Below are 11,073 nucleotides of genomic sequence, written 5' to 3' on the forward strand. Positions count from 1 at the left end.
CCGTGGCCATAAGCCTGCGTTTAAAACGCTCTTGTTCGACGGGATCCTCAGGCACGATGAATTCATCGTCGTCGAGGCTTGCCTCGTCTCCGAAGGGAGGCATATAATCCTCTACCTCCTCTTCTGCCGCTCTCTCATGAGGGCTGGCGTCTCCGTCCTCCTGCGCTAAATCTTGCTGGAGTGGGTTGTCTTCGGCACTGTCCGGTGTGTTATTATCTCCGGTGCCGGAATCTTCATTCTTGCTGTGGCGGGATTTAGAGCGGCGTCGCTGACGCCGGCGCTTGGGCTCTTTCTTGGAGGGGTGATCCTCCGCTGTCGCTTCGCCATTCCCATCCTTTGGGATATCCACCATGTATATGTCATATGATGAGGTGGCTTTCCAGTGCCCGGTAGGCGCTGGTTCTTGGTCGTCTCCTGCATCGTCGTCCATACCGTCGATGTCTTCGGAGTCATAGTCTAGCATGTTGGTTAGATCGTCGATAGTGGCTACTAAGTGGGTGGTGGGTGGGCTTTGAATTTCTTCGTCATCCGCATCCCAACCGTCCTGACCGCAGTCCGGCCAGGGCTCTCCTGATAACGAGAGATACTTTAGCAAACTCAAGATGTCGCCGAAAGGTGAGTGTTGAAAGATGTCCGCTGCGGTGAACTCCATGACCGGCGCCCAATCGGATTCGATCGGAGGGGGCGCGGGAGGTTCGGAGTCCGGCAAGGAGTCCGGCACCTCGGAGTCACAAGCTTCATGAGGGACAAGGTCAGTGTTCGGCTCCATCGCCGTAGAGGTTGTAGCCCCCGAGGCGGTGTCTAGCCATCCGTCCTCGATCTGCGCAGCCGGCTCCGAATTGAAGGTCGGAGCGGGCTTGAGTGCGGCCTCCAGGGTACTGTCCGGCTGCAGAGCTAAATCATACCCGTCGTGACAGTACGGAGGGCTTGGCTGTGGCTCGAATCCATCGAAGATCAAGTCCCCGCGGATATCAGCCATGAAGTTTAAACTTCCAAATCTGACCTGACGGCCAGGGGCGTAGCTTTCGATCTGCTCCAGATGGCCAAGTGAATTGGCCCGCAGTGCAAAGCTGCCGAATATGAAGATCTGTCCGGGGAGGAAGGTCTCACCCTGGACTGCGTCGTTGTTGATGATCAAAGAGGCCATCGAGCCTATCGGTGACGACACAGAGGAACTCTCAATGAAAGCACCAATGTCGGTGTCAAAACCGGCGGATCTTGGGTAGGGGGTCCCGAACTGTGCGTCTAGGCGGATGGTAATAAGAGACAAGGGACACGATGTTTTACCCAGGTTCGGGCCCTCTTGATGGAGGTAAAACCCTACGTCCTGCTTGATTAATATTGATGATGTGTGTTACAAGAGTAGATCTACCACGAGATCAAGGAGGCTAAACCCTAGAAGCTAGCCTATGGTATGATTGTTGTTCGTCCTACGGACTAAAGCCATCCGGTTTATATAGACACCAGAGAGGGCTAGGGTTACACAGAGTCGGTTACAATGGTAGGAGATCTACATATCCGTATCGCCAAGCTTTCCTTCCACGCCAAGGAAAGTCCCATCCGGACACGGGATGAAGTCTTCAATCTTGTATCTTCATAGTCTTGGAGTCCGACCAATGATGATAGTTCGGCTATCCGGACACCCCCTAGTCCAGGACTCCCTCAGGGCCTGTTCCGGAGCTCCGCCCGAGGGGGCATCTACCATGGAGGGCTTCTACATCAAGACCATAGCCTCTTCGATGAAGTGTGAGTAGTTTACTTCAGACCTTCGGGTCCATAGCTAGTAGCTAGATGACTTCCCCTCTCTTTTTGGATCTCAATACAATGTTCTCCCCCTCTCTTGTGGAGATCTATTCGATGTAATCTTCTTTTGGCGGTGTGTTTGTTGAGACCAATGAATTGTTGGTTTATGATCCATCTTATCTATGAATAATATTTGAATCTTCTCTGAATTCTTTTATGTATGATTGAGTTATCTTTGCAAGTCTCTTTGAATTATCCGTTTGGTTTGGCCAACTAGATTGGTAGTTCTTGCAATGGGAGAAGTGCTTAGCTTTGGGTTCGATCTTGCGGTGTCCTTACCCAGTGACAGAAAAGGGTTGCAAGGCACGTATTGTATTTTTGCCATTGAGGATAACAAGATGGGTTTTTTTTATCATATTGCATGAATTTATCCCTCTACATCATGTCATCTTGCTTAAGGCGTTACTCTGTTTTTAACTTAATACTCTAGATGCATGATGGATAGCGGTCGATGAGTGGAGTAATAGTAGTAGATGCAGAATCGTTTCGATCTACTTGTCTCGGACGTGATGCCTATATACATGATCATACCTAGATATACTCATAATTATGCTCAATTCTGTCAATTGCTCAACAGTAATTTGTTCACCCACTGTAGAATATCTATGCTCTTGAGAGAAACCACTAGTGAAACCTATGCCCCCCGGGTCTATTCTCATCATATCAATCTCCATCACTTTATTATTTGCTTTGTTTTTACTTTGCTTTTTTACTTTTCACTTTGCATCTCTATATCAAAAATACCAAAAATATTATTTATCATCTCTATCATATCTCACCCTCGTAAGTGACCTTGAAGGGATTGACAACACCTAATCGTGTTGGTTGCGAGTAGCTATCATTTTGTGTAGGTACAGGGGACTTGTGCGTGGTCTCCTACTGGATTGATACCTTGGTTCTCAAAAACGTAGGGAAATACTTATGCTACTTTGCTGCATCATCCTCTCCTCTTCGAGGAAATCCAACGCAGTGCTCAAGAGGTAGCATGCGTCTGCTCGGGCTGTCGGCCAGTAGAAACCTGTACGGAAGGCCTTGCTTACAAGGGCCCGGGCTGTTGCGTGGTGGCCGCCGAGTCTAGCATGAATTTCGGCCAAGAGCTGCTGCTCTTCCTCTTTGGAGATGCACCTTTGGAGTACTCCGGTAGCGCTTTTCTTATAAAGCTCTCCATCATGAACCTTGTAGGCTTTAGAGCGCAGCACAATGCAATGTGCCTCATTTTGGTCCTCGGGGAGTTCTTGCCTATTTAGGTAGGCTAAGAAGGGTTCTGTCCACGGGGCGATGACAGCCATGATCACGTGGCCCGAAGGTGTTTTTTCGGTGGCGGAGCCTCCGATTATGTCAGTGTGTTCGGGATCTAGGGTAGTGGTCGGATCCGGACTAGTATTGCCGGTTTCCCCTTCCCATACCACGGGGCTTGAACAGCCTTTCCAAGAAGATATTAGGTGGGACGGGGTCGCGCTTAGCGCCGATGCGGGCGAGGATATCTGCCGCTTGATTGTTTTCTCAGACCACATGATGGAATTCGAGCCCCTCGAATCGAGGTGACATCTTGAGGACAACATTGCGGTAAGCCGCCATTTTCGGGTCCTTGGCGTCGAAGTCTCCATTTATTTGAGATATTGCAAGGTTCGAATCCCCACACACTTCTAGGCGTTGGATGCCCATGGAGACTGCCATCCGAAGACCATGCAACAGAGCCTCGTATTCGGCTGCATTGTTGGAGTTTGGGTATAGTATTTGGAGTACGTATTGGACTGTATCTCCAGTGGGGGATGTCAGGACGACGCCCGCTCCCAGACCAGCCAGCATTTTAGAGCCGTCAAAGTGCATGATCCAATTGGAGTATGCGCCGTACTCTTTAGGGAGTTTGGCTTCTGTCCATTCGGCGACGAAGTTAGCCAGTACTTGCGACTTAATGGCTCACCGTGGTTTATATATGATGTCGAACGGGAGGAGCTCGATGGCCCACTTAGCAATCCGGCCTGTGGCATCACGGTTATATATTATATCGTTGAGTGGTACTTCAGAGGCCATAGTAATTGAGCACTCTTGAAAGTAGTGTCGTAGTTTCCGGGATGCCATAAAGACCAAGTTTGCTATCTTTTGATAATGTGGGTACCGTGACTTGCATGGTGTGAGGATAGTGGATACGTAGTATATCGGCTTTTGAAGTGGGAACTTATGTCTGTCCTCCTCTCGTTCGACGACAAGCACTGCGCTTACACCTTGGTGTGTTGTAGCTATGTATAACAGCATGGGTACGCCGATGTTTGGTGCAGCCAGGATTGGGTTGCTGGCCAAGAGGGCCTTTATTTCTTCCAGTCCGGCCGTGGCCGCATCCGTCCAGTCGAAGTGTTCGGTGCATCGAAGAAGGCGATAGAGAGGTAGCGCCTTTTCTCCCAATCGGGAGATAAAGCGGCTTAAGCCAGCCACGCATACAGTTAATTTCTGGATTTTCTTGAGGTCTGTTGGGGTAGCCAACTGTGACAAAGCTCGGATTTTAGCCGGATTTGCTTCAATTCCTCTATTGGAAACGATGAAACCCAGGAGCTTTCGGGCAGGAACGCCGAAAATGCATTTTTACGGGTTGAGCTTAATGTCATATGTTCGGAGATTGTCGAATGTAAGCCTTAGGTCGTCTATTAAAGACTCAACGTGTCTGGTTTTGATGACCACGTCGTCTATGTATGCCTCCACTGTTTTGCCGATTTGTGTTTCCAGGCATGTCTGAATCATGCGTTGATAGGTTGCACCGGCATTTTTTAGCCCGAAAGGCATGGTGTTAAAACAGAAGGGGCCATATGGAGTGATGAATGTCGTTGCTGCTTGACCGGACTCCGCCATCTTGATTTGGTGGTATCCGGAGTATGCGTCGAGGAAGGACAATGAGTCGTGTCCTGCGGTAGCGTCGATGATTTGATCGATGCGGGGGAGAGGGAAGGGATCCTTGGAGCAAGCCTTATTGAGGTCCTTGAAATCAACACATAGGCGCCAGGATTTGTCCTTCTTTGGTACCATCACTAGGTTTGCTAGCCAGTCCAGGTGTTTTATTTCTCTGATGAATCCGGCTTCGAGTAACTTGGCTAGCTCCTCTCCCATGGCTTGTCGTTTAGGTTCTAAAAAGCGCCGAAGAGTCTGCTTGACCGGCTTCAATCCCTTTAGTATGTTTAGGCTATGCTTGGCCAGCCTGCGTGGGATACCTGGCATATCTGAAGGGTGCCAGGCAAAGATGTCCCAATTCTCGCGCAAGAACGCCCGCAGTGCGGCGTCTATTGTGGGGTTCAGCTGTGCCCCGATGGATGCTATTTCTGTAGAGTCCGTTGGGTGGGCTTGGAATTTGATTATTTCGTCCGCTGTTTGAAAGAGGTGGACTTGGATCATTTGTCGAGTATCACATCGTCCCTGTCCACTATGGAGCGTAGCACATTTAGTTCTTCGGCCGCGAGGGCTTCATACAATGCCTCAAGGGCCAGGGCGGCGGTTTTGTTTTCGGTGCGCAGTGCTACGTCCAGATCACCAGCTAGAGTGATGATTCCATTAGGCCCGGGCATCTTGAGCTTCATGTACCTGTAATGGGGTATAGCTTGGAAGCTCGTTTATGCATCTTGTCCTAAAAGGGCGTGGTATCCGCTACTGAACGGGGCCACTTGGAATGTGATTTCTTTGGACCTGTAATTCTCCGACGTGCTGAATACCACATCTAGTGTGATTTTTCCCGCACATCATGCCTCCCAACTAGGGATAATTCGTCTGAAGGTTGTGCTGCTTTGCTCAATGCGGCTCTTGTCTATTTTCATTTTGTTGAGAGTTTCCTCGTAGATGAGGTTTAATCCGCTGCCACCGTCCATGAGCACTTTAGTAAGCCTGAAGTCGTCCACAATTGGTCGAAGGACCAAAGTGGCTAGTGCTCGGATTGTTCGGAATTGAGGTTCGTCACTGGCAGTGAAAGTTATGGCCGTGTCGTTCCATGGATTTATTGCTGCAACGTGGCAGACTTCGGCGAGGCTGCGGAGTGCTCTCTTGCGCCTATTATTTGAGGCGAAAGTCTCGAAGACTGTCAATACCGTATTATTGTTTTCTATGTGATGATGCTCTGTGGTATCGTTAATGAGGATATCCTCGCCGCTCTTGGCCACCTGCCGAAGTATCCAACATGCTCTAAGGCTGTGTGTTGGTATGGTATCCGGTGTGGTGTGAATTTTGCTTGGCCCATTGAGCCATCCCTCCAATACGGTTCCACGCCCTGTAGTGGGCTTTTGTTTCTTTGTAATTGGATCGGGTGACTTGCGAGAGTGCACCCTTTTAGTTCGGACAAAGGGTTTAGCGAGTGCCGAAGGATCCCAGAATTTTGCTTGGGTTTTCCAGGCGCTTTCCATTTCACAGTACTTCTGTACTATGGCCGCCAAGTCAGCAAAGTGTGTTATGTCACGACGACTTATGGCGTTGAGGATTCCCTTGTCCGTGCAATTTTTGCAAAAGAATGTGATTGCGTCTTCCTCGCGACAGTCCTTGACCTTGCTCATTACAAGGAGGAATCTAGCCCAAAAGTGATGTACTATCTCTTGGGGCTCTTGTCTAATGTGGGAAAGATTGCTTGTATATGGGTGGGTGGGTAGATTTAATTCCGAACCTTGACCCGATTTGAGACCCAGGGGCAGAGGAGCTTCCAAACTTGGCAGTTCGGGCTCCAGGATGTTGCCCAATTTTTCTGGCCCGCTATCCGATTCTAAGTTCGGAGTCTGGGTCGTGTACTCCCGCAGACAGGTATCAGGCTCGGAGAGCTGGGGAATCCAGACATAGTTCGTCCTCAAAATAGAGGAAGAATCGCTGCATTGCTCCTCCACCACCGCTATCTGATGGGTGACCGGTGGAGAGTTAATCTCTCTTTGGTCAGGTTTAAGCCCGATCTGATCATAGTCCGTAGCGATTCCCAAGGCGGCGATGCAATTTAAGAGCTTGTTCAAGGACGAAAGCTCCATTGGATCCATCCGCTCGGTGTATTCCAAGCTGACGTGGAGGCTGTTTTTGATGACCCGAGAAGTCATCATCGGCGCGACGGCCGAACGGGCGGTCATGACGAAGCCGCCTAGTCAGAGAGTTTGGCCTAAAGCTAGGGCTCCCCCAGAGGTGATGTTGTCCTTGATAACAAGGCAAGCCATCAAGCATTACCGTGACGACACAGTGGAAATCTCAATGAAAGCACCAATGTCGATGTCAAAACCGGCGGATCTCGGGTAGGGGGTCCCAAACTGTGCATCTAAGGCTAATGGTAACATGAGGTGGGGGACACAATGTTTACCCAGGTTCAGGCCCTCTCTATGGAGGTAATACCCTACTTCCTGCTTGATTGATCCTGATGATATGAGTATTACAAGAGTTGATCTACCACGAGATCGTAGAGGCTAAACCCTAGAAGCTAGCCTATGATTATGATTGTCGTTGTCCTATAGACTAAACCCTCCAGTTTATATAGACATCGGAGGGGGCTAGGGTTACACAGAGTCAGTTACAGAGAAGGAAATCTACACATCCGAATTGCCAAGCTTGCCTTCCACGCAAAGGAGAGTCCTACCCGGACACGGGACGAAGTCTTCAATCTTGTATCTTCATAGTCCAACAATCCGGCACAAGTACATAGTCCGGCTGTCTGAGGACCCCCCTAATACAGGACTCCCTCAGCCATCCCGACCAAAGCCAGAGCAAGTAGAGCATCACACTAGCTCAGGAACACCTCACCTCCTGAGGCTTGTTCGTCCTTGTAACTACTTCATCCATAGCCCCTCGAGGCAATCCACCACACCACACTTGAGTAGGGTATTACACCACAATGGTGGCCCAAACCAGTATAAATCTCTGTTTCTTTGTGTCTCTGTGAGCTTTGCGCGCTAGGCTAGGGAGGATCACGAGTAGGAAGGATGGGAAGGTTGAGATCTCCGCATGCACCCCAGTGTTCGAACCTCTCACGGGTTGTCGGACCCTGAAATCCGACATTTGGCGCGCGAGGTAGGGGTGCGTCGGATCTCTTCTTCCATGGACCAGTCATCCGCCGCTCCACCGACACCATGGCCGATGCCCTGAGAGCCCACGTCGAGCACTGGGTCGTGCAAACCTCCTCGGCAGCACCCACCGACGAAGAAGACCTCTATTCTGCCCTGCTCGCGGCCCGCGTTCCTCAGGGGACGACCGACCGCGGGGGGCACGCGATGCAGTCTTCTCCTCTGGCGCCGCACACCTGCGCGATCTGCAAACTATGCTGCAGCAACTGCTCCGCACTCGCGCATGGAACAAGCGAACATCCGGGAGGCAGTCATCATGGCCTGTGAGCTTCTACGGTGCATGCTACTTGAGAGCGACCGTGATGCCCTACTGGAGCGGGTCGCTGAGCTGCTAGACGCGGCGTCTAGGAGGGCGGCGCCGTTCTACACCCTCCCCACATCGCAGGTGATGGTGGGGGCGTGTGCTCATCCCCGACACAGTCGCGCGCCCTCTCCCAGGGGCCACGGAGAGCCTCTCGACGCCATCCAGCCTCATGGAGCAGCCCGCGCCGCCCCAAACGTGCCCCCTCGGCACGGGGCTGCTTCGGACGACACCACCAGGGGCCGTGTTGGAGTGCCGGCCCCTGGCCAGCAGGACCAGAGGATAACAGAAGGGGGCAGGAGCGTTAGGTGGCCGGGCGGCGCCCCTGGTGCGAACATCCCGAAAGCCTACATTCCCGTCGCGATGGATCCAAGGCACACGCTAGGAGAGGGCCCTAGCCGATCCCCCACGCCAGGCTGGGTGCTGGACATACACGAAGCCAAGCTCTCCTTCGAACCACCACCAAGCCCTGCCGACATCCCCAATAGAGGCAACCTCTGGGTATAGTTAACGTCACAGGGGCACGCTTGCACTGACCATCGATCGCAGGTAAACCAAGACACGGCGACCACCAGGACCCTCAGGATGGCGGACCCTCCTCAGGAGCGTGAAGGACGTTGGGAGTAGCGCGGGGGAAGTCCAGCGGCAGGGCCCCCCTCGCGCTGCGCGGAGCAGGATCCAGCCTGGAGGTAGGTTCCCTGCTGGGGGAGGCACCGGCGAGCCCTTCCCCTTGGCAGGGGCCTACGGTCGCCGAGGACGCCGTCAGCGTCCCCTTGGCCCCTTGGTCTTGTCCTGGTTTCCGGTCTCCCCAACGATGGTCAGGGGCGGCGCACAACGGGGTCCTTGTCGGGCAACATGAAGCAAGGCTCCGGCCTGTGAAGGTCTCCGCTCGTGACACTCTCACGTAATAATGAGTGGGGCTGTACACGCCCCGGAGTCCCCTGAGCGCCGCCATGGGGCCTCACGGGGGCTCCCATCCACGTCCTATTGGAAGCACCATGCTCTGCGCTGGCCGTCAACACTGTACCCAATGACTATGCCCAGCCAGTGGAAGCACTTAGATCCACGCTGATGAGAAGACAGAAGACTAAAGACTGAAGACCAGTTAGGCACCGGACGCGGCCGCCTGCTTTTTGCCTCTCTTTTTGTACTTGCTTGCCGACCTTTTGAAGTAGTTTGTTTTCTGTGCGTTTATAAAACAGGGGGAGTTTTCTTTTTCTCATGTCGCTCTTTTGCCTTCAGTTCTTGCATTCTTTTCTTGGGGCTCGTCACCGCTACCCTGCCCTCTAGCACCTTGCGAGCGGGGGCTGGGTATAGTGTACGCGCTGGTGCTGATCGCTCCCCTTGGGGGCTCGAATGTGTGGTCGCCCCACGCGCCCACCTTGCCACAATCTAGCAGTTGGCTCCTCATGAGGCACTCCACGAAAGGACAGAAGGCCCCTCGAGAGGCACAGGGCCTTGCGAGCCAGCGGCAGGTTCACCCCAGGAGAAGGGGCACTGCCGCGGCATCAGGCCTCACTCAGGACCCACGAAACACAAGATAAGTCAAAAACAATTATCCCGTTCATCGGCCCGCAGCCTTGCTGGGCCCCCTTTCCGGGTGTTACTTCAAAAGCATTTAGCAATCTCATATATCATAAGCCTCCCCCTTTCAAAATTCTCTCACAAGGATGCGCTCGAGTTTTCATATAGGTCAAAGTAAAAGAAATACAGGCCTAGCTGGACGCGCCTCCTTCGTCACTCCCATCCATGCTGCTTGTTCTGAGGCTGCCACCCTCCTCGTCATCTCACCCGCGTCAGCCCCTTCGGCTGCGAGCACGGTCGTGTCATCCTCAGGAGTCAGCTCTTTCACCAGAGCATCCACATGACCATCCACCCACTTGGCGAGCTTGTCTTGGGTGGCCGCAGTCACGGGGGCTAGCACGGTGTTGAAGTCGAAGTGGGAGTTGAGGTTTAGGAGGTTGCTGAAGATGCGCGAGAGCGCACGCCCAAGGAGGCCCCGACTCCTCTCCTCAATGAGCTGGCGGGCTTTTGCGGCCTGATCCTCCATGCGGGTGATGATATCGGTGAAGAAGCAGAGATGGCTGGCATAATCTCTCTCGTGCGGGTGGCGAGCGCTCTCATCACAAATGGCACCCAAGGCATTGTTTGCTCTGATGCGCAGACCCTGGAGCATGGGGCCGTGTTCGCGCTCCAGCGTCCGGTGATGGCACTTTTCACTCGAAGCCTTCTCTAGGAGGGAGGCGGTGTCCTCGGCCTGCTTCCGGAGAGAGGATATATCAGCGCGAGTAGAGTCCAGAGCGGATTCAGAAGAAGCCAGGGCCTCCCGGGCAGCGCCCTCGCACTGCTTCACCGCCTGCAGCTCGGTCCTCAGGACGGAGGTTCGGCCCTCAAACTCAACCTTGAGTAGCTTCAGGTCCAGGCGGTGCCCCTCGGCTAGCTCAGCACATTGATAACCCACAAGTATAAGGGATCGCAACAGTTTTCGAGGGTAGAGTATTCAACCAAAATTTATTGATTTGACACAAGGGGAGCCAAAGAATATTCTCAAGTATTAGCAGTTGAGTTGTCAATTCAACTACACCTGGATAACTTAGTATCTGCAGCAAAGTATTTAGTAGCAAAGTAGTATGATAGTAATGGTAACAGTGGCAAAATAAAGATAGCAGTTTTGTAGTAATTGTAACAGTAGCAATGAAAAAGTAAATAAGCGAAGCACAATATGTGAAAAGCTCGTAGGCATTGGATCAGTGATGGATAATTATGTCGGATGTGATTCCTCATGTAATAGTTATAACATAGGGCGATACAGAACTAGCTCCAGTTCATCAATGTAATGTAGGCATGTATTCCAAATATAGTCATACGGGCTTATGGGAAAGAACTAGCATGACATCTTTTGTCCTACCCCCC

The sequence above is a fragment of the Triticum dicoccoides genome, chromosome 4B, assembly GCF_002162155.2.
Source record: "Triticum dicoccoides isolate Atlit2015 ecotype Zavitan chromosome 4B, WEW_v2.0, whole genome shotgun sequence".
NCBI lineage: Eukaryota > Viridiplantae > Streptophyta > Magnoliopsida > Poales > Poaceae > Triticum > Triticum dicoccoides.